The sequence below is a fragment of the Lissotriton vulgaris genome, chromosome 6, assembly GCF_964263255.1.
Source record: "Lissotriton vulgaris chromosome 6, aLisVul1.2, whole genome shotgun sequence".
In the NCBI taxonomy this organism is placed as follows: domain Eukaryota; kingdom Metazoa; phylum Chordata; class Amphibia; order Caudata; family Salamandridae; genus Lissotriton; species Lissotriton vulgaris.
In genome coordinates, this window is record NC_141694.1 from 635,567,776 (window position 1) to 635,592,589 (window position 24,814).

A 24,814-nucleotide genomic window follows, 5' to 3' on the forward strand; every position below is an offset into this window, starting at 1 on the left:
TGGAGCAAATAATGTACCTATGAATGAGACCTTTGATGTGCCTATGCCACCAGTTAATATGAATCCCAGTTCAATGAAGAGACTTCAGTAATAACAACCCCTTCAACTTTACATGCATTAAATTCCCCAGAAGCATTAACTGTTCCTGTCACAATTCGCCCTGTAGTTCCTCAGTATAATCTTGGAGTAGCCAGGAATACAATCCATACTTTGGCTTTGCTACAGGAATGAATGTCACAGCTAATAATTCAGTGGACTCGACAATGAGACCCATTCCATCAATCTCCTATGGTTTTAATACAGGGAAATACCCCATGAGCTGTGAATACAAACCCCACATTAAATCACACAGGGTTCAACTTGAGCAGAAGGCTTCTTCAGAGACCATCACCTTTTTTCATGTCCAACACAAGCACCCCAGCAATGATGAATTACAGTACCCCTAGTACAGAGATGCCTATGGAATGCCAACTTCTGACATGTCCCTTCTGAATTCACTGCCTGGTTTGAGTAGTGGTACCTATAATAGAGAGATAATTCTTAATACACTAGCAGAACAACCAGGTTTTACTGCCCGAGAACTGGAAGATTGGTTCAGAGGGATAGACACACACCATCAAGTAGTGGAAATCCTGGAACAAGTGGTTAAGTTGGTCAAGCCCCAGAGAGAGAAAGCATTTTGCATGTGGCCAAGTCAAGGTATAAATAAAAGAAATGATAATTGGGACTGTTGACATAGCACTACTGAATGCTTACCTGGACGATGAACAATGGTTCTTGTGCAAAGATATTACCAGACATGCAGAACAGGCTCACAACAAGTTGTTTGATGTGGCTCAAAGACATGGAATTGATATACAGAAATCTAAAGTCCCTCAAAGAAGTTATAGGTTAAGCTTTAGTGATAGAGATCTTGTCAATATGGATCCATCTGGAATGAAATTACAGATCAAGGAATTAAAGATCATGGAATTAATTGCCTATGTTCGACAATGGAGTTCAATTAGCTAAATGGGAGGGTAGATGATCAAATAAAAAGGAACCAAAAAAAGTCAGATTACAGATGCAGGAAGATGAGGATGTACACATGGTACCTATGAAAGAAGTGCTTGGTGGAGGGTATGTCCATGTACCATGGAGCAAGTCAGATCTTGCATCCTTCATGAATGATTTTCCAGGATGAAGAGAGAATCCAGTGGAATGGTACCCGCAAGTTAATTAATTTGTGAAAATATCAGGAGCTTTGTGAAAGATATGGGGCCAGATGTATCAAGCATTTTTGCGTTTGCAAACGGGCAGATTCACAGAATCTGCCCGTTTCCGAATGAAAACATCTCTTTTACGATGCAGCAAACCTAACCTGTTACAAAATTGCAAAATGGGTTTGCAATTCAGTATTAGGAAGGGGCGTGTTTAGGGTGTCCCTTCCTAATACCATATCACAAAGGTATGTATGAATGTTTTGTTACCTCAATTGCGGTCGCAAAACATTCGCATTTTATCACCTACTTCAAGTTTGAAAAAAATCATTTTTAAGAGCTGGCAGTGGTCCTACGGACCACTACCTCTCTTAAAAAATTAAAAGAAAAGTTTTAATTTTTCGTTTTGTAAAGCATCTCATTTTCCTTTAAGGAAAACGGGCTGATTTAAAAAAAAAGATTGCTTTCTTGAAAAGCAATCACGGACATGGTGGTCCGCTGATCTCAGCAGGCTACAATCCCTGTGATTTTTGTGATTCCTAGGGGGTCGCAAATTGCGACCTACTTCATTAATATTTATGAGGTAGGTCATTTGCGACCCTTTTGGAATCGCAAAAGGTGTACTATACACCTTCATACATTGCATTTTGCGATTCGCTAATTGAGAATCCTTGTGATTCGAAATTAGGGAATTGCAAAATGCTACATTCATACATCTGGGCCTTGGATACTTTAATTGATGTTCCAGTGATCTGTGGGTCGAATGCACATTTGCTGTGGATTGGCCTGAAGTGGAGCCAATTAGACATCCTCAATCAAATGCTCCATCCCTGCTGGCCATGAAGAAGTAAAATCAAGTGATTACATTTCTGAAATAAAAAATCTCTCCTAAAAAGAGCGATTGGGTCGAGATTGACAGAATTACCCAAGAAACTTAAAAGCTTATTTATGCTTACTATATGAGATTGTTGCAGGCATTTAAACAGTTCAGTGGGACTGAGACTATTGAGGCAAATTATATGAAACATTTTGTTTACAGGTCTGTGTATGGATTGAAGCCCGATGTTAGCTCCATGATTCAGCAGCATTCGATTTGTTGGCAGAGTAAGCCTATTGATGACATTTTGAGATATGCAAAGAATTGCAGATGATCAAGCAGAAGGACAAGAAAATGAATTAGAAATTAATAATAGCACAAATGAAGGCTGCTCAGCAAGGTGAGAATCAGTTGTTTGTTGAGCATGCAGGTCCCATGCAGGGAGTCTATCAACCAGGAGTTCCCATGATGCAAGATGTTAATGGTTTTCAACAGAAAGGGTTTCAATAACAGGGCAGAGGGTGAGGTGTCCCTATTGTACAAGAGCAGGTGTTGACGTGCTGACTTTAAAGACAACCAACCCCTGGCATGGTTGTGGCAGGTTGGGACATTGGAAATGCAAGTGTAGGTTTAATGCTGGTAACATAGTGATGGAAATCAGGTCCAGAATGGTGGATTTTTGCAATCACAGAAAAATAATATGTTTTAGACCCAACAAATACAGGCAGAAAGAATTTGGAACCCTAATCTCAATATGCCACAAGCTCAGGCGATGGCGATGCAAGTTCCACAAACCTCAATTCCACAACAAAATGCAAATGTTGCAAATTTCCAGAGATGCAATGCAAATCAGGTCCCAATTTAAACTCTAATCCCATTATGAATCAGGCTATGCCCCAACAATACTCTATGATCCAAGTAGATGACTTCAGCTTAGACCTGTCACAATGAAGGGGGAGGTGGATTACCTGCGTGGAGCAAACTTAGAGGTAGATCAAAGTGGTCTAATGGGAATCCTGTCTCATTCCTCATTAACACCGGTGCTACCCACTCTACTGTACGAACAGCAGAAGTTCCCAACCTGCACCTCTAAGAACAATGAATCCAAATTGTAGGAGTTGCAAATAAACAAATGTTTAGCCCAGTTTCAGAAGTGCTACATGTCCAGATGGGGTCCTTTTAGGATCATCACTGATTTGTGGTTTGTGATTCCTGCCCTGTGAACTTGCTCAGATGAGACCTCATGTGCAAGCTGAATAGTTCCATTGCTCAGAGATCAGAAATCAAAATGCACCCCATGTTGATCAAAGACGATTTGTCCCTAGAATTTTGAGACACTGTGTTACCTGGAGTCTGGTAAAGCCATTGGACTTATCAAAGGTGTTGAACCAGTCCAAATTACAGTGAAGCCAAATGCTGAGTACCCGAGAATCCCACAATATAATATGATCCCTGAGACTATTGCTAGTATTACTCCTGTGATTGACTCAAAAATCGAGCGAGGCATTCTGAAAGACATTATGGGGAGTCCATGTAACTCACCTAGTATGGGTTTGGAGAAACCCAACGGCAAGTACAGCATTGTCCAAGACCTGCACAAGGTAAACTCAATCATTGTCCCTTGTTGTCCTGTGGTACCGAATCCAATTATGAATTTGCATCTCATTATATGTGAGGCCGAGTGGTTCTCTGTCATCGATTTGTGTCAAGCCTTCTATGCCATTGCATGAGGATAGTCAGTTTATCTTTGCTTTCCACTTCAGCAGCCATGTCTTAGCATCTTGTCGAGTCCCACAAGGATACATGGAGAATCCCTCAATCTTTATTCAGATACTCAAAACGAATCTAAACTCCTTGGTGATACCCTATCACTTCGTCCTAATCCAGTATATTGATGACCTATTGGTGGCGTCCAATACACAGTAGGCTTGCAAACAAGACACAATTGCATTGCTGAACCACTTAGCTGAGAAAGAAAATAAAGTCTCCCTGACCAAATTACAATTTTGCAAGAAAGAAGGCCTGTATCTAAGACTTCATGTTGAGAAAGGAGCAAGGAAGGTGTCACAAGAGAGGATCTCTGAGAATGATTCTGCCAACCACCCAGAAAGAAGTCAGAATGTTCTTAGAAATTGTAGGCTAATGTCGATAGTGGATTTTCAACTTTTCCCCAATGGTCAAGACTTTCCAGAGGCTTACACGCAAGGACGTATCAGATCTGGTACAATGGGATGACAACTGCATGCATGCCTTCTCAGAGCTGAGAGGTTGTTTCTGTGGCACCCTGGCCCTGGGAATGCCTGGTTATTATAAATGTTTTGCAGTGAGAGAGGGGGCTGTGCTCTTTTAGTGCTAATCCAGATGCATGACAATAGTCGTAGACCTATGGCTTATTTTTCTGCCATACTTATTTTTCTGCTATACTTGACCCTATAGCTGCTGCTTTGACTGGATGTCTTAAAGTTGTTCCTTCCACTAGTGCTAGCATTGAGCAGTGTGAGAGTATTGTTATTGGTCACCCCTTGACAATTTTCATACCCCGCTCAGTTGCGGTGCAGATAAACTGTACTCAGACACTTCACCTTATGAATAGTCGACTTACCAAACATGAACGTAGTGCCAAAAATGTATCCCTTAGGAGATGTACTGTACTAAATCCTGCTACCCTAGTTCCCCTTCCTGGGAACAAAACATTTGAAGGTGAAGTACAGCATGAATGCCTTGATGTTACTGAACTATGAACCAAGCTGAAACCTGACATACAAGATGTGTCACTACCTGAATCAGATTAGGTGCTGTTTGTTGGTGGCTCAGATTAGGTGCTGTTTGTTGGTGGCTCTTGTTTACGAGACCATGAGGAAAACCTGAGAGCTGCCAAAGCAGTCTGTACTGTCTGAGGTGTGGTTGAAGCTTCCTGGCTTCAAGGAGTATTTTTAGCACACGTTTCAGAATTGATTGATCTTATTAAAGCATGCTGTGTTTTTTACCAGCTGAAGGTGACAATTTTCACCAATAGTCAGTATAGCTTTAGTGTGATTCATGAATTTGGCCAGTTTTGGTCCCAATGCGAATTCATTACCTCTTCTGTGTCAGCTACCAGCAATGGTGAGAGTGTGAGAAACTTGTTAAAGGCTCTGCAACTGCTTGCCACAATTGCTGTGGTAACGTGCCACTCACAGACAAGGTACTGATAATGTGACAGTAACAATTATGAAGATGAAGCTGTAAGGTACTGTGCATTGAATTCATTTTGGGTGACATAAATTGCAATCTGTTGTTGTCCACAGTTTATTCCTGGGGGGAAATTAAAAGGATAGAGGAAGAAGTGCCCAAAGCAGAAAAGCAATGTTGGGTAAGAACAGTTTGTGTGAAAAGAGCTGAGGATTACATTTGTGTTTCAGGAGAAGGAAGACCTCTGTTACCAGATAGCTTTTTACCTCCAATGGCGAGACATTGACATGGCCCTGCACATTTAGGGAGAGAAGCCATGGTGTGTCTTTTCAGACAGACATGGTTGAAACCTAGATTCATATTGAAAGTTGTGTCACAGATGTATTGTGTGCCAACAGCAGAATGTAGGAAGAAGGACAGCAGTAACACTAAGTCACATAGGGAAATTAGAAGGACCCTTCAACAGGATCCAATTAGACTTCATTGAGATGCCCATCTGCAATGGATTGAGATATGTTCTAGTGATTGTGTGCATGTTTTCATAATGGGTGGAATCTTACACAACTAGGAGAAATGATAGTCTTAAAGTGGCCAAATTAGTGTTGAGGGAGTTTATATCATATTTTGGGTTCCCGACTTCTTTGGAGTTAGACCGAGGAACTCATTTTAACAATGAGGTCCTGAAGATGATATGTGCAGCACTACAAGTTGAACAGAGGCTCCACTTCAGTTACAGACCAGAGGTTTCTGGAATTGTGGAGCAAGTGAACAGCACTTTGAAATCCAAATTGGCAAATGTGTGTGCATCAACATCTCTGAAATGGCCTGACTCTTTGCCTCTTGTGTCGATGAGCCTACGCAGTAATCTGGATAGGAGAACAGGACTGTCGCCCCATGAAATCATTATGAGCATGCCTATTAGACTGCCGGCTGTGCTGTAAATGTGTTTGTGAACATTGCAAATGACATGATTCTTGATTACTGTAAGCGACTGGCTGATTTTTATTTATTTATTTAAAAAGTTTTGTATAGCACGAACAAGACCCCGAAGGGTATCAGATCGCTTCACAGTAATGGAAGAGGAGAACAAGGTAAAAAGGGAACATTGTAACGGCAGTAAAAGAAGATAACAATAATAAACTAATAAAAATATACAAGGATGTGCACAAGCATTACTAGGTACGGTAAAGTAGACAATACTGGGGAATACAGTTGTTGAAGAAAAAAGACAACCAATGGTTATTTATGGCAGGAACCTGTTCATTAGGAGTATTATGATGTGGTACTTTCTGTGTCTCATCAGTTTGGAGAGGCTACAGCCCCTCCTCAACAGGAGCAGTGCAATGACCTCAGTCCCTGTGACTGGATAATTCTGAAGAAGCATGGCGCAAGTCATGTTTGGAAACTAGATGGTGTGGCCCCTGCCAGTTGATTCTGATCACCACGACAGCTCTGCAGTGCAGAGGTCTCCCTAACTGGGTACACACTGCCCATACTTGCAGAGTCCCTTGTCCCCTTGATGATATAACAGCACCTGTCCCTGATGTGCCGGTGGTTACAGTGAGGCAGAGGGAGCAGGTTATTCAAGCTGTTGGGGTTCAGCCAACTGCTGGGACAGTACTTGTTTGGCCTGAGGGGGGTCAGAGAGTCAACAGTAGAAGTTGGTACAGGATGGTCTCATCCAGTAGTTTTGATTGCGTCAGATTCAAACCCTTGCCCAGGGCCTAGTGTAATAGCATTGCGAGTTGTACCTGGAGACCAGTGACCAAGAGGACTGGAGAGAGGGATACATTGTTTGCCTGAAGTGCATATACCACACACTATCACAGAAGATACTGAAGGATTTGGCTAAAGTAACAGTGATGAAGAAGGGACAAAAGTAAGGAGACCAAAGAGTGCTAGAGTGCCCTATCGGAGGTACTCCTCACCTGAATGGACTTGCCTAGCCGTGAATGACTGGGAGAGAAAAATGTTCACCTTTTGCTATAACAATTCACATCCAATTGAGCCTCCTTGAACTGAACTTTGTGGCTGAATTGAGTTTTGAAATTGGGTTGCCACTAAATATACTTAGTCAATTTATCCTGGATATGATCATTAGTGGGTTTGACCTTAGCATTAAATAGAAATAACTTAATAGATTTTGCTCAAACTACTAAAAAGAGTTCTAAGGCACAAGTTGGTGAAGGAGCCTAAGGTTGTCCCTTATAAGAACACGGAGTAGGGCTAAGGAAGTCTCACGAAGATCATTGTACATAATTTGCTGGTTAAGACATTTGAACTTTGCTTCGCTATCTGTGCAAGTGGAAAAGAACTGCAAGGACTGTGCTGCAATCTTTTAGTTAATGGTCTGTCACTATAAAACTCATGGAGCCTAACGCAAACTCTATTAAATACAAACACATGTGTGCAGGAGTATTTGCTGTTGCTGTAAGGCAATAGTACTAGTTGCCTTACTTATAATTTTAAATTTACCAAATCATTTACTGGTAGAAGAGTCTAAGTCTACACGTGCCCCTTTCTACTGACAATACTTTACCCACAATACATGAGAAAGAGTTACATATAGATGTTTCTAAAGGGGATTACTTATTGAATGTTCATTTCAAAGCTGTTTTCTGAATATGTTGACACTATGGATGCTAGAGACTGTTATGTGTGTATGCATTTACCGGCGTCAATTACTGAGGGGATAACATATTACCATCTTTCCTTGACATATGTAGTTACCTGTAGCTTATTTCTGAGCTTATTTTATGGAAAGGGTAATTTCCAGTACTCTTATTTGAATCATGACTTGGTCTTTTCATTAGTTCCTGTGCTGAAGTACTTGAATCGACTGCTTGATGTGATAGTGAGAAATTTATTTAGACCCATGCTGACACTGTATGCGCTTATGCACACAGACATAATCTGACTTGTGTCTTAACAGATATAGAAAAGACATTCATAAATTCAGTAGGAGTGACTTACTGGTTAAAGCATTAAATCATTCAAAAGTGCCACAATGAGCTAAAGATGAAAGTGAACACAGATTAGTTGGAAACATGGCAGCATTTGCTCTACATAGGCAACATAAAGGGAAACAATGCCTGTGGAAATCGACAACTGACAAAAATTTCGTAGGGACTATTAAATGTGACCATACACTAAATTAGGGAATTGCAAGCGCGCTACTCACCCATGAGGGTCTCAAGACACTGGGGGACGGGGGGGATACGCAGATCTGTGTAGCCGGAGAGCCAGGTCTTGAGGGTCTTCCTGAAGGTGTTCAGGGAGGGGGCACGTCAGATTTTTGCTGGTAGCTCGTTCCAGGTCCTGGTTGCAATGTGAAGTAGTGTGGCTCACTGGTTAGAGGCGGCAGACCCGAGAGCAGAGGACGGCCCGGGACCAGGGTTCGATTCCCGACGCGGCAGGTTTCTGGACCAGGGTCAGCGGACTCGATAATTCTCTCGCCTCGGAGCCCACTCTGATCAGCGTTCACACTCGGCAACTCTGGGCATTAGCTTGCCTCATCTTCACTAACGGCCCCACCAGACCGCCGGGGATGCCTGGTCTCACCCTGGAGATACCCATTAAGGGACCATCTCTCAGGGAAGCCAGGAAGGGTTTCGCAGCGGTCGCAGCGCGGAGGTACCCCTTCGGGAGTGATTCCAGCGCTATATAAGCACACAATGAATTAATTAATTAATGTGAGAGAAGGATCTTCCACCTGCTCTGGCTCTGTGGATGACATGGGTTACGGCCAGTGCGAGCTTGGAAGATCGGAGGTTTCTTTGGGTACGTGAAAGTTGATTCTATTGTTGAGGTGTTTGGGTCCATTGTTGTGTAGGCATTTGTAGGCGTGAGTGAGGATTCTGAAAGTTACTCTTTTCTCCACGGGGAGCCAGTGGAGACTTCGTAGGTGTTGGCTAATGTGTTCGTGTCGGGGAATGCCGAGGACAAGTCTTGCAGCGGTGTTCTGGATTGTCTGGAGTTTGCGGAGTAGGGACTTGTTGATGCCGGCATGGAATGTGTTTCCATAGTCCAGTCTGCTGGTGATGAGTGCGTGGGTGACTGTCTTCCTTGACTCAGGGGGGATCCACTTGAATGTCTTGTGGAGGACAAGGAGGGTGTTGAAGCAGGTGGAGGTGACGGTCGGTTCATGGTGAGTGATGAGTCGAGTGCGATGCATAGGTTCTTGGTGTGTTCTGAGCGAGTAGGTGGGCTTCCGAGGGTGATTGGCCACCAGGTGCTGTCCCATACAGAAGGGGTGGTACCGAGGACAAGGACTGCCATCTTCTTGGCATTGAGCTTCAACCAGCTGTTGGTCATCCAGACTGCAACACCTTGCATTCCTTTCTGGAAGTTGAGTTTGGCAGTGATGGGTTCTTTGGTGAGGGAGAGGATGAGCTGGGTGTTGTCGGCGTAGGATACAATGTTGAGGCTGTGTTGTCGGACGATTGCTGCAAGGGGGCCATGTAGATGTTGAAGAGGGTGGGGCTCAGTGATGAACCCTGGGGAACTCTGCAGGTGATTTTCGTGGGTTGGAGAGGAAGGGTGGGAGTCTGATCCTTTGACTTCTTCCGGTGAGGAATGATCGGATCCAAGTCCAGGGCTGTTCCTTGTATGCCTGCGACGTGTAGTCTGGCGACTAGTGTGCGGTGGGAGACGGTGTAAAAGGCCGCTGATAGGTCGAGTAGGATGAGGGCTGTGGAGTGGCCTTGGTCCCGGAGGGTGTGGATGGTTTCTGTGGCAGGGAATTGGGCGTTCTCAGTGCTGTGGTTGCTTCGGAACCCGGATTGGGCCGGGTTGAGGACAGCGTTCTCTTCAATGAATCGTGTCAGTTTCCTATTGAATATTTTCTCCGCAACTTTGGCTGTGAGGTCGGTGGGGTCATCAGTGGGCTTCTTGTGCAAGGTTCTGACTTCTACATGCTTACAGTAGTCTGGGAAGGTGCCTGTTTTGAAGGTGGTGTTGATGGTGCATGGTAGTTCGGGTGCGATGGCAGCCGTGGCTTTGTAGTAAATGTGAGGGGGGCAGGGGTCAGTGGGGACCCCTGAGTGGATGCTTTTCATGGTCAAGGCGATGTATTCAGATGTGATTGGTCTCCAGTTGGAGATGATGGGCTGGCTGGTGTTTCTGGGGGACGGGGCGTCTGTGGCACCTGGTGGATGGTCGCTGAAATTTTCATAGAGGTTTTGGATCTTGAAGTGGAAATAGGTCCCAAGCTTGTCGCAGAGGTCTTTCGAGGGGGTGATGTCTGTGGCTTCACTAAATGGGTTGGTGAATTCTCGAATGACACTGAAAAGTTCCTTGGAGTTGGAGTTGGCCAGCATTTTGTTGCGGTTGAAGTTCCTCTTGGTGACTCTGATCTGGTTGTGGTAGTCCGTCATGGCGTCCTTATAGGTGGTGTGGTTTTCGGTTGTCATGGTGTTTCTCCAGTTCTTCTCCAGGTGTCTGCAGGTGCACCTGGCTTCTTGGAGAGTGGTGGTGAACCAGGCGACTTTACTGAGGCGATGTCTGTTGGGGTTGCGAAGCGGGCGAGCTCGTCTGCTCAGTTGGAGATCAAGGTGTGGAGTTCTCTGGCTGCGTCATTTGCGTCGTTTGCGTCGGGTTCCTAGGTGTGGTTGTCTCGGGTGAGGGTTAGAGGAGCCTAGCTAACCCTACACCCAAAGGGAACAGTCCAGACCAAACTGTCAGGCCAGGTCCTCCATGGACTAGAAACAAGCATCCTAGGACTGGTTTTCAACCCTCATCAGCCAGGATTACTTGCCTCCATTGACATGGAGAGCAGGGGACCTACATCTGTCCATACTCATCCAACTCGGGGTGACAAATGCAAAAAGAACAATTGATGGGCAGAATGCAGAACAATGTCATACATTCACCCCAGTACAGAAATCTGGGCCTAAATCCATCAGTTTTTTGCTCACCATGCCATTCCAGGTTGGAACCAGCTATATGCAAATCCGTCTTTACCCTGCACCCAATGGGAACCGTCCAGCCGGAACTGCAAGGCCAGGTTCTCCCTGGACTGGAAACAAGCATCCTAGGACCAGTTTCAGGCTTTCAGCCCTCATTAGCCGGGATAGCTTGAGTCCAGTGGCTTGGAGTATTTAAAGAAAACGGTGGTTCAAATTTGGCCTAATTAGGTCCTGAAAAACGAGACGGATTACTTAAATTTGATATTGAATTAGTCTGGGTGCAAAATATGTAGGGCAGCATGTGAAATTTTAATCATTTCATATTTTCAACATGTAGATATACGTTTAGGTGCTCACATAAGTGATGTGGCATGGAGAGCACGGGACCCACGTCTGGGCATACCCGTCCCACTAGGGGTGAGAGATGCAAAAAGAAGAATTGATGGACAGAATGCAGCACAATGTCATACATTCACCCCAGTACAGAGATCTGGGCCTAAGCCATCGTTTTTTTGCTCACCATGCCATTCCAGATGGACGCAGCCATATGCAAATCAGTCTTGACCCTGCGCCCAATTTTAACAGTCCAGCCCCAACTGCAAGGCCAGGTCCTCCCTGGACTGGAAACCCGCATCCTAGGTCCAGTTTCAGTCTTTCAGCCCTCATCAGCCAGGATAGCTTGACTCCAGTGGCATGGAGAGCACAGGAACCACGTCTGGGCATACCCACCCCACTCGGGGTGACAAATGCAAAATGAACAATTGATGGACAGAATGCAGAACAATGTCATACATTCAACCCAGTACAGAGATCTAGACGTAAATCAATCGTTTTTTTGCTCACCGTGCCATTCCAGTTTGGACCCAGACATATGCAAATCAGTCTTGACCTGCGCCCAATGGGAACAGTCCAGCCCGAAAAGTTTCAACGCTCTGTCCATCATCTCCTTGTGTTTGTTTTGATCACCCTAAGTTGGCAGTGTATGCCCAGACATGGGTCACTTGCTCACTTTTCCACAGGATTCAAGCTAGCATGGCTTATTAAGGGTGTTACCCAGAATCCGGTCTAAGGATGTTTGTTTCCAGTTCAGAGAAGAACTGGCTTGGCAGTTCGGGCTTGACTGTTCCCATGAACCACAGGGTCAAGACTGATTTGCATATGGCTGGGTCTGAACTGAGGTGGCAAAGTGAGCTTAAGAATGATGATGGATTCAAACCAGATCTGTGACTGTCTGAAATGTTTCAGCACTCTGGCCATCATCTCCTTGTGTTTGCTTTGTTTTCCGTAAGTTGGCAGGGTATGCCGAGACGTGGGTCCCTTGCTTACTTTGCCACTGGATTCAAGCTAGCCTGGCTGATGAAGGGTGTTACCCCGAAACCAGTCCCATGATGCTTGTTTCCAGTTCAGGGAAGACCTGACTTGGCAGTTCGGGCTGAACTGTTCCCATGAGGTACAGGGTCAAGACTGATTTGCATATGCTGGGTCTGAACTGAGGTGGCAAAGTGAGCTAAAGAATGAAGATGGATTAAACTCAGATATGTGACTGGGGGTAAGTGTCTGAAAAGTTTCAGCGCCCCGTCCATCATCTCCTTGTGTTTGCTTTCTTTGTCCTAAGTTGGCAGGGTATGCCCACATGTGGGTCCCTTGCTCACTTTGCCACTGGATTTAAGCTAGCCTGTCTGATAAAAGGTGTTACCCAGAAACCGGTCCCAGGATGCTTGTTTCCGTTTCAGAGAAGACCTGGCTTGGCAGTTCAGGCTGGACTGTTCCCATGAGGCACAGGGTCAAGAACATATGGATGGGTCTGAACTGAGGTGGCAAATTGTGCTAAAGAATGATGATGGATTCAACTCAGACCTGTGACTCGGGGTGAGTGTCTAAAAAGTTTTAGCACTCCATCCATCATCTCCTTGTGTTTGATTTATACCATTAACATTGGTAAGGATAAAACAACTCTCCCATCTACTTCCTAGACTCACATGGAAAAATCTAACACTGGCCCTGCGAATGGCCATCTCTGTGGTGCTGGAGGAGGAGCGGCAGGCTCTGCTCAGACCACTGATCTACCTAATATCATTCAAGCCATTTAAACCTTGCAAACAGCTGTGGAAACCAAATTGGCAAGTTGCGCATAGATGTGGCACTACTCCACCAAGACCTCAGAAATGCTACAGCCCAGATCACGGAGCCTGAATCATGAATTTCCAGAGTAGAGGACAAGGTCACATCCCTCAAGGCTCAGGTCAATGGCCTTCTTTCTTGCACATCAGAGCTGCACAATTGAGCCAAAGACTCTGTGAACCGATCTCGGTGCACAATGTACGTGTGATTGGCATACCAGAAGGGACTGAGCCCCAAGAAGCTTCTAACTTCCTGTAGACATGGATTAAGTCCTAGATGCTGACTGACAAACTATGCACCTGGTTCACAAATGAGAGTGCCCGCTGCACTCTGATTCCGAAACCTCCTCCGGGCGCCTCTCTGAGACTGATGATTACACAGATCCGAAACTTCAGAAACAGGGATGTGATTTTGAGAGAGGCCCTCTCCCGACCAGACCTTAGCAGTGGAGATGCCAAAGCTCTCCTCTTTCCCCGCTACACTAGGGAAGTGCAACAATTGCACCATTCGTACACTTAGATCAAACAAAGACTCAGGGTGATGGGACTCCAATTTCATCTCCTGTTCTCAGCCATGCTGCGTGTGATTCATGCCAATAAGTCATATATTTTTGAGACTCCAGAGTCTGCTTGACTATGGCTCACAGAGGAACAACCCCTACTTGCTCATGCCGGGGCTTTGCCTTGGAGAACTGGGAATGCAGAGCTAACTATACACACACTGCCACCTAAACCATGAAGATACCACACCTGCTCCCACAAGGGACACCTCCACAATCTCTCCACATCAACCACCAGGTCTCCTCCGGTACGGTAGCCCTCGCTCTCCTTGTTGCACCCCCCCTACAGCCTTCGCAGGAGGGGAGCAGGAGATCAACATTGAGACTTTTCAGGATACAACACCCTTATTACCCAAAAAGATCCTGCCTGAGTCAGATTTTTCACAAAGTCCAGCAGTGTGATGCTTTCATTGTTGAAAGATTCGGGGATTTCGGCATATTTTGTCTGTTGTGCACTGTATCACTTAACCCAGTGCCTACCATCCATCCGTTCCTGTTGGAGGGAACCATCATGAATGATTCCCTTCCATAATTGTAATTTACTCAAAATTTTTCCTTTTTTGGGCGACAGATGCTTCAGGGTGGAAGTATGGGGTGGGAGTTGTGGGGGGTAAGATTTTGATGCAAAGCTGATATTGTTGCTTAGACTGTTTCTGTCAATTTGCTTTAATACTTGTTTTGCATTTTCAGGTATAAACCGATGCACATTCACATCCTAAGCTCTGAGACACACATCATGGTTAGTTCCCTTTTGTTACGCAGTATATCAATGCTCCCGTCCTCAAACCAAAGAAGGTGTCTTCCTTTGCCTCCCTCTCATTTTGCACTTTACTTCTATTTGCCCCCATGATGACATCTCTTCACATTTTGTCCTGGAACATCAACAGCCTCCTGGACCTGGTGAAGCACACTGCAGTTCAGATCTTTACCCACCACTTCCTCCCTGCAGTTCTCATGCTCCAACAGAAACATCTCCTGGGTAATCATTGCCCCTTCCAAGTACATAAAGGTTATGATAGGGTCTTCGATGCAGGATTTTCGTGTGGATCTCGCAAAGTGGCCATCCTGCTTCATCAATCCTTTTCCCTCACACTCTCCCAGGAAATTTGTGACCACCAGGGCCACTTCCTAGCTCTCCCAGGGAAGGTCAGCTTCTCAACCTGGTGAGCATTTACGCTGCACCCACGGCTCATACTACCTTTATTTGGAGATCTATCTAAGATACTCTTAGACCTCCAACAGGGTTTGCCATAATAGGTTGGGATTTTAATGCGTTCCCTGTCACAAAGCTGATACTACCGGAACTTCCTCGGTATCCAGGTGTTCTAGGGTCCGTCGCCTTTCTGATTGGACTACGGAAGTAGGACTCTGCGATGCATGGAGAACCTGGCACCTGAGACCTCACTTTGGTGGCATGGTCCAAGCACTATACTCCAACCCTACTGCATGGGTTCAAATTAACAGAGTCCTCTCCCATGCTTTCCCTTCAAGCAGAGGGACCAGACAGGGTTGCCCCATGTCCCCGCTCCTTTTTGCACTTGCGGTTGAGCCACTAGCAAAGCTCATCCTTGTAGGTGTGCAGATCCAACAATGGAAATGAAACGACGGTCACGACAATTGCATAGCCTTATAATGATGTTCTGCTTTACTTAGCGAATCCAGCACAGTGTGAGCCCACTGTCTCAGCTGCTTGTGTTCGTTTGAAGCAGCATCTAGTCTTAGAGTACTCCCCTGTAAGTCTGTACTGGTGCACCTGGCCCTTTCCTGAGACAGTTTTGATTCGCAGGATAGCATACCCTCCGTCGTCTTACCTTTAAGTACCTAGGCATCTGGGTCACATTACACCCCGAAATTGCATGGTCTCTCAACATTGAGCCCCTCACGCGGGAATCTCAAGCTGATCTCATTAAAAGGTATACTCTTCTGTTAAGTATAGTGGGATGTATTGCCCTATATAAAATGATGATACTGCCTTGTTTTCTCTACATCCTTCAAAACTGGCAGCTCTTGTTTCCAAACCCACAATAGGATTGGAGCCTCCTTTTTGTGGCATGGTTCCAGGACCTGCATTGCATTGTTTATTGCCAATGGGGATCCTAGAATGGCATGCAGGGAATGGCCAAACTCTACCTGTATCATCTAGCTTCACATTTCCTGGTTCTCCATGACTGGTTTGACAAGGAATGGTAAGACCCCACATATTGTATATAGCTCAGCACTAAGGGATTCCCTTAACGTTTATCCAATGTATATGGTTCGCCCTTCCCTCACTCCACACCCTTAGTGACTAACTGGCTTTTAAGTCTTAGAGGGCAGTTCTTCACTGCACCCGCTGCGATGCCAAGTTACGCAACAGACCCTTCCCTGGAATCGTACTTGGTTGGGGAAGGTGGTGTCTGTGTGGGATTTTGGGCGGGGGTACTTAATCCGGATTTCCCAGCTTGAAGATGTCTGGTTGGGGACAGACATGAGATCAAGAACTTAAAACTATGCGTGCATTGTCTGACACACAATTTTATAAATATCTTCAATTGGAACAAGGACTTCAGCCCTATCTTTCTCAGGCTGCCATAATCCCCAAATTCAGCCCACTGTAGGCTAAGGTCCAGATGGGTGACTTGGCAAAGGAGGGGTCTTCAAAATATATCAAACCTTGATAATTAAGACACCGGGTACCTCGGATCACCTCAGAGCCTGATGGGAGGAATTGGTAGGACCTCTTGAAGATGATGACTGGCGCAATGCCCTGATGGCAACAAGGACTATCTTGATCTCTTCCAGCCTATGCCTAGTCCAAATGTACTACTTCTACAGGGCTTTTCTCTCCCTAGCTCGGCTGTATCAGGCAGCAAACCATTCCCTGAGCCCCCTTGCCCTCAATGCCCTTGATGTGGTGACACTCCTGCCAACTTCTACTATGTGGTCTGGCAATGCCCCATAGTTCAGGGATTATGTTCTGCAGTGGTGGGAGAATTAACTGAAGTGCTGGGTTGTGTGGTCCCACTTTTTTGTCTAATGCTTCTGCTGTGTGTCCTTGAGGGCTCATGGGGTGCGAGGGCAGACTGGTTATTCCTAAGGACAGCTCTTATGGTTGCCAAATGTGACATTGCTGCCTAATGGAAGTCCCCTTCTTCACCTACCCTTTAACAATGTCATCAGGGGTGGATTGATGTGCCCTGCAGGAGAAACTAGTTTATGAAGCCTGAGGTTGCCCCCTTAAGCATAGCCGAGTATAGGGGAAGTGGTTGGGTCAATTAATCTATGGCACTGTTCAAGAGTGGGGATGCCACTGTTATTGTTGCTTTGCAATTGCACTATGTGATTTTCTTTACTGAATATGTGGGGTATTATACATGACCTTTCTGAGCAAATAGTGGTATACTTCTGCACGATACATATAGAAATCATATTTTTAGTGCTGAAAGGTACAGTTTGTATTAAGAGTAGAGGTGTTAAAAGGGGTGTAAAGAATGCAAAGGGTCTCAAATATGATAAATAAGAAGGGGTTGATAATTGATGTGAAGAAATAAGAATTACAGAGGTTTCCCCTGTACTGTGAGGAGAGTTCTCCTCCATCACCCAGTCCTAAATAATATAAATAAAAACACCACAAGACAAACTTGCTTTGTGGATTCCAACCAAGTTTTTTTCAAACAAAATCAATGGGCATGACTGGGGAAAAGGCATCTATGTTTTGCTACCATCAACATATAAGTTAGCTGGGTATTAACTCCTAAATTGTATCTGACTGGGTGTGTTAAAAGATAAAACAGTGAAGAGCATGATTTGTTGGACAGGTTGACCAAAGTCTATAATAATTAGTTGTTCACAAGCTAGTGATTTATCAAGGTCTCTGTTTCAAGTTTCTGCTCCATGCACTCGGATCGATTTTACATTGGTGTTAAAAAGCCTGATCTTGGTATGCAGCGTTAGGTCATTGGAGCGCCAGATCTCCTTTGCTGAAATAAGTGAGCCTTGCTATGCCAATTCTTGTCTTGACGCCAGTGTCTGTGCCGCCCTGCTTGTCTATGACACTGCCCAGGTAGATGAAACCCTCAAGTTACTCTAGTGCATTGTCTGCAAGAGTGATTGCATTTGAGCTGGATGTGTTAGCCTTCAAGATCTTGGATTTTTTCCCTGTGGATGTTGAGGCCAAGTTGTGCTGATGTGCCTGCCACTTTGTCGGTCTTCTCTTGCATTTGCAGATAAGCATTCAAGAGTAGGGCCAGGTCATCTGCAAAGTCCAGGTCGTCGAGCTGCATCCAAGGTGTCCATTGGAACCCATTTCTTCTCCTTGCTGTGGATGTCTTCATGATCCAGTCTATGGCCAGCAGGATGAGAAAAGGTGAGAGCAAATATCCCTGGTGGACTCTGGTCCTCACTTTGAAGACGTCAATGAGTTGTCCTCCATGGACTATCTTGCAGGTCATTCTCTCGTAAGAGTTCCTGATTATTCTTATGAGTTTATCTGGCACACTGTAGAGGCAGAGGAGTTTACAAATGGTCTCTCTGTCCATGCTGTCACATGCCTTCTCATAGTCGATAAAGTTGACATAGAGGGAGGAGTTCCCTTCCATTAAGTGTTTAATGAAAATGCACAGTGTTGCCATCTTGTCTGTGCAGGATCTATCATTGTGGAAGCCAGTTTGCTGGTCTCGTAACTGAGCATCAACATGTTTGTTCATTCTGTTCAGGATGACTCTGTTGAACACTTTGCCTGGGGTTGATAGAAGAGTTACCCAACTGTAGTTTGCACAGTTAGAAGGTCACCTTTCTTGGGGATCTTGATCCAATATCCCTCCTTCCAGTGTGACTGCACCTTTTCCTCTTCCCAGATCCTTCCACACATGGGGTAGAGAATGTCTACTGTAGATTCAATATTTGTCTTCAGTGCCTCTGCAGGAATGTTGTCAGGTCCTGCTGTCTTCCCATTTATCAGATGTTTGATGGCTTGCCTTAGTTATTCCTTGGTTGGTCTGCTGCAGTCGATTGGCAAGTCCTTGTCAGCTGGCTGTATGTATGGTGGGCTCTACTGCATGGGTTGGTTCAGCGGTTCTATCAAAGTGCTCCACCGATCTTTGTTGTTGGCCTTTGTTACCCATGATTGTCTTCCAGCTTTGTCATTAACATATCTTTCTGGCTTGATGTATCTGCCAGAGAGTTTCCTTGTAATGTTGTAACATTCTATCAAGTTTCTAAGGCTTGCTGCTTCCTTGGCTTCTGTGGCAAGACCATACATAAATCTTCACTTGACTGCTCTTGAGCTTATGTTTGCTTCCTCGTTGGTTTAGGTGTATTTCTCTTGAGCTTTTGCTTTTACTGCTATTGTTTAGCTGGTGTTGACTACAGCTTTCCTTTCCTTTCCTGCTTGGATTTTGCTGAGAATCTCGGTGGAGATCCATACTTTATGCTAGTGTTTCATGGGAACCAGTACCTCCCGGCAGGTTGAGGTCACTGTTTATTTGTTCTTCTCCCATTGGCTTTCTAATGGGTCTCTGTAATCATCTAGTTCTTACAGGATTTGAAACTTGTTACTGAGGTATTGACCACACATTGGTGCATTTTGTAGAAGAGTGGTGTTATATCGCTGTTGTTGGTTCTTTGGCTTAATCTGTAGTTTCTTCAGCCTAAGCTGTAGCCTGGCCATGACAAGGTGATGGTCTGATGCCACGTCTGCTCCTCTCATTACTTTCACATCCTGTAGGGACCTTCAGAACCTCTTGGTAATTATTCTCTGTTGAATGATCTGGTGACACCCACGTTGCCCTGTGTATTCTTTTGTGTGGGAATACACTACTGCCTATCACCATACTTTTCAGGGCAGAGAGATCTGAGAGCCTTTCACCATTCTTGTTCATGTCGCCAAAGCCATTGTTGCCCATGACTTCTTCGTACCCAGGGTTGACTGTCATTGAGGTCCCCCATCAGTATAGTGATGTCTCTCTCAAGGCATTTCTCCTGGATTGACTTGAGTCTGTTGTAAAACTGTACTTTTTCCTCTTCTTTTCTGCCATATATAGGTGCATAGCACTGGATAGCATTCATGTTGGTCCTCTTTTTCTTCGTGCAAAGGGTCGCAGTGATGATTCTGGGACCTTGGGCTTCACATGTTTGATGTTTGATGTTTGGGGGTTTTTGTATAGCGCTCTGTCACTCCAGGGAGTATCCTGGCGCTTTTGACTTCATGGCTGACAGATTATCAGATGTTTTTATCTGCGTTCAAGTTGTTATGTACAGTTAGACCAGAGTTTTGCATTTTGATTCTGACAATCCGTAGATCCAGGTTTTTAAAGATTTTTTGAAGATCTGTTCTGATGTGATTAGGCATCCAATCAAAGCTCTCACTAATGCCAAGGAGGGCAAGGTTGTATTTTTTCATCTCCACTGCCACATGGGCTGTCTTGCCTATCTTGTCCTTGTTTCATGTCTGATGGTGATGGTCTTTGTCGAAAGCAGGTGGATCAGCTTTGTAGCTTCCAGGGATCTCTGCCTTTCACTACAAGTGTGTCATAGCTCTATTGGAAGGAGAATCCTCTCTCCCTAATGCCTGGATGTCTTTTCATTGATGTTTTTGTAGCTAAGAATTTTTTAGATGGTGTCGTTGGTAGCTCCATGCATAACCCTTCTCCTTTCGCAACTGGGATGGAGATTGTCCATGGCGGAGTTACTACCAGGAAAGCATAGCCACCTATGAATATGCTCAGGCATTGTATGAGTGTTATCATACACTTTTTTGATTCCCATTCCTTATTATATGGATCACAAGTTTTTCAGAAGATGAATCTTTTGAAGCCTGCTATCCGTGATAAGTTTCCACACATTCCAATGACCTACATGATTTTAGGATGGAGAGCACACCAAGGAGACGCATTATGTATCATGATGGCGGTGGGAACCGATGATTACCTAAGGGCATAATTAGGATTTGTTTATGCACCCCGTGTTCCTGCACAGACCAAAATGCACCACATTGTGCATTTCGGTTCGTATAGGAACGGGCTTTTGCATTACCATAGTGCTGCCTTTCTAAGGCTCACCGCAAGAAAATAAAGTTCTAGGAGCGGGATGCAAGGCATGTAAGGGTAATGGGTTGAAAACGGTATTAATACTCAGGTATCAACTGTGATACCTGAGTGTTGAATTTGTAATCCATTTAATAATAATTAACATATTTTTAAAATAATGAATGTAAATGATTTTAAAAAGATCAAATTACAGTTTTAGGAGTGATATGCAAGGGATATAGGGGTAATGGGGGTAAGTATATTAATACTCAAATATCAACTGTGATTCCTGTGTAATCATTAAACAAATTGTTATAACATGTTTAGAGTTATACATTTTAACACCTTCAATGCTACAGCAATTCCCCATCTGTGCTGAGGAATCTTAAACACCATGGATCATGACGAGCTCAGCTCGTCATGGGCACACACGCAGTGTACTGCATGATGAGCTGAGCTCGTCATGAGCATTGAAGGGGCTAAATTAAAACTGAAAAAGCACATGGAGAAGGCGATTGTTTGTAACAGTAGTACAACAGGATTTAAAAAAAAACAGTTTTAGTGATTTTAATTTTACATTTAAAAACAAGTTTTTTTGTAATAAATATATTATTCGAATTTTAATTTTTTATTAAAAATATTCAACAAATACAATAAAATATAGTTTATTTTCTTAAAACATAAAACATACTTTAAATTTTGGTTAAACGTATATATTTATAAAATTAAAACATTTTCCAACTGTTTCCAATTGACTTCAATGAAAGAAATCGTCCTTTTTATTTTTTATTTTTCCAGCTTAACGTAAACTGTTCAGTGTCTGTTTCTACAGTTAGTGGAGCATTGCACTCAAGAGCGATAGAAAGGAGGAACTGGGGTCAGATAAGAGCAATTTAATATACTTTTTTTACCATATTAGTGTCTATATATATTGTAAGAGGAGATGAGGGTGATAAATAGACGTTCTCTATTAAAGAAATGTATGTTATGTGAGTTTTAATCAGTTTTACATCCACATAGAGTTTATTTTTGTAGGCGGACAAATGGATAGTTGTTTTTTTCCACGAGAGGTTTTAAAAACAATGCTAACAAATCATGTCTCAGACTTATTTATACATATTTGAATTAAAAGCAACATTTATTTTTTTGTGTCTTTGTTTTATAGTTCTTCACTTATGGAAGAAGAAGACTACATCTTTGAAGAAAACATTCTGGATTTTTAGATCGGTTTCCAGTTTATCTATTGATTTCATTTTGAAAAAATGCAATCATTTTTACATTTTTCAAAACAACATTTGAGTATTTTGCTTCTTGGATTATCTTATTTGTGGATTTTTGAAGAATGGAACGGGAAAATAGATTTTCTATAAAGGTTTTCTAAATGGGTATTTTTTTGATTTTTGCTCATCCATTTGGATTGTTGGATTATTTGAGATTCTTGGTAAGAAGTTTCATAAAATAAGAGATGACAAAAGAACAGAGATACAGATTGGGACTCAGACAATTCTTTAGTTAAAAAAACACTTTGATTTGTTTGTATAGTCAAAAAAAGAAAAGAGTAATTTTAGAGAGTGTTAGTTGATGTTAGTAGTGTAAAATGTATTCAATATTGTCAAGGTAGTCTGAATCTTTCATCAATTGAAACTGATGAATCTATGCCAATAGTCTTTCAGACATCTCTTTACATTTTTTAAAACCCGATGATTCAGACTACTTTACAATGATTGCACCATCCTCATTCCTGAAAACTTGGTTCTTTATTCACAATTTCCAGGAAATTATAGAGGTTGGAGTCAGTTTTTTCTATTGAGTTGTTCAATGAATTATGCCAACCCTCAATGGCATTCTTGGCTTTTGCACCTTCTTTATGCAGGTTAAGTAACAGTACCACCATTCCATAGGGAAACTTGGTTTCCTTCTATGATCTGACCTGTTTAGATGGCAAATTCATGTATCTTCAAAGTGACTAAGATGTGTAGCCAATTTTTCCACACTATGTGAAACATTTTCTGGTTATATAATTGAAGTGTAGAAGTCTTCCACACAATCAGAAGGTACAACAAAACAATGCTGTTAGTTTTTTTTAGCTCATATTGCAGTTTACTACTTGACATATAATCCTCAGCTAAGAATGTTTTTATAATTTTTCGCCAATATACCCGGGAAAACTGAAAAAACATCCACAAATTTGTGTTGGGATATATTTTATTACTTGTAGTTGTTCACTGTTTTAGACTGTACAACTGATAAAGTAACAATTCAGTGTAAGTTGAGGATTATTTGTCATGAAATAAAGCATAATCTAATAGAATAGTTGTGTTGTTAATGTTTGCATGAATAGTTTAAATTTGGGTGAATGGATAAGGAATTGATTTAAAACATTCATCCATCATCCAAATTTCATCATTCTCCAGGGTTACTGTGTTATGTAGTGTACTAAAGATTAGTATCTGTTTTAGAGGGTTCTCATTGTCGTAGAGTAGAAAAGGTTCATTAGTAAAAGAAACAGTAAGTTGAGGGGAATGTTAATGTCAAAATAGATATGATGAGTTATTCTTTGGAGATTACTCCCTGTTAAATTACAATGTCGAATAAGAGGAAATTAAGGGGCTTATTATGATTTTGGTAGTCCTCCTGCCCACCTGCTGCACCGTCAGGAGGACCGTCAAGCCTGTTGAGTGCCTGCCTGCAGGATTACAGCTGTAATCTATGGCACGCGGGTGAGCTGTATAAGGCTCATAGGTGAGCCTTCAATGCAGATGCTGCTGTGAAAGTGCCTGAAGCACATTCCTGCACGTGCAGGAACTAGGGCATAACTCCAGGGGGACACAACATGTGCGACCCGCATGGTCCCCCTGGCCCAGGAGAGCCAGGAGGCACTGTTAGAGTTCCATTATTTTCCTCTCTGCCACGATTTTCATAGTGGGCTCACCGCCATTAAAGGGGCAGTGGACAGGCAATTGCAATATGCACTGAGGTGCCCAAGTCACACCTCCAGCATATTGCTGCCCCCTTACCCTGCGCGCTCACTGCAGGATCCTGTATCCCCGGCGTATGCAGTGGTTCTGTGAGGGTCCGACCGCCACATTCTGAAAACTGTGGGCTGACCCACAGTGGTGGCAGTGGTCAGACAGCCACCATGAATATGGTGGTCCTATGGACAGCCTTACTTTTCCTAAGGCCCTAAATATTTGTTAGTTTTGTGTTCTGTAAAAAGAAAGTTGTTATTATTGTACACTTTTTTTGGTTATATACATTTCAGCTTAATGTATTCATGTATGCTGAACATTTTTAAATATGCCTTACACATTGCCAGCAGTTTTGGCAATATTAGAAAGCAACTAAAATTGTCCACTGAATGATTCTCACCTTCTGTTAAAAAATGCCAAAAGGATTTTTATATATATATATATATATATTTTCTGTTATATTCTTTTTATTCCCAGTTATCGATTTAAGAAAACAAGGGCACATTACAATAATATATGCAATCTGATCAGGCACATTAAAATTTAACTATGATATAGCATATTATACACTTTGGGACCAATCAAGGAGAATGCATGTCATCAGGGCTAGTTGTGATGGCGGGGTACAAATATTACCTCTATAGAGATTCCATTGCTCCCATACCCGGGACCATTTCCTGGGGCAGCCTGGAGTCACATAGACAGTTTTTTCACAGAACATGCACTAATCCATGCTGGTCTTCCAATCTTTCAGCGTTGGAGGGGCGGCTGCCCCCAAGCCTGGGCTATGTTCCTTTTAGCCACCATAAAACCAAGTGTGGTCCACTGTGTTTGGTGTGTGTTTAGGTCAGTGGGCTACCATATGTTAAGCAAACACCTACGGGCCTCCGGGAGCAAGGGGATTCCCAGTACCATTCCCACAACTCCATGAACCTCCCTCCAGTATGACTGGACAAGAGAGCATTCCCAGATGATATGCAGGAACGTGCCCAGTTGACCACACCGCCTATGACAGTCCCCTGTGGGTGCCCTTCCCATTAGAACGAACCTAGGTCCTGTCATGTATAT

The 24,814-nt window shown here is 43.5% G+C and overlaps 1 pseudogene; it reads right to left on the reverse strand.

The window, feature by feature from the left end:
• Nucleotides 1-17,631: 17,631 nt before the first annotated feature.
• Nucleotides 17,632-24,814, reverse strand: part of LOC147707805 (uncharacterized) — a 34,331-nt pseudogene continuing 27,148 nt past the window's right edge.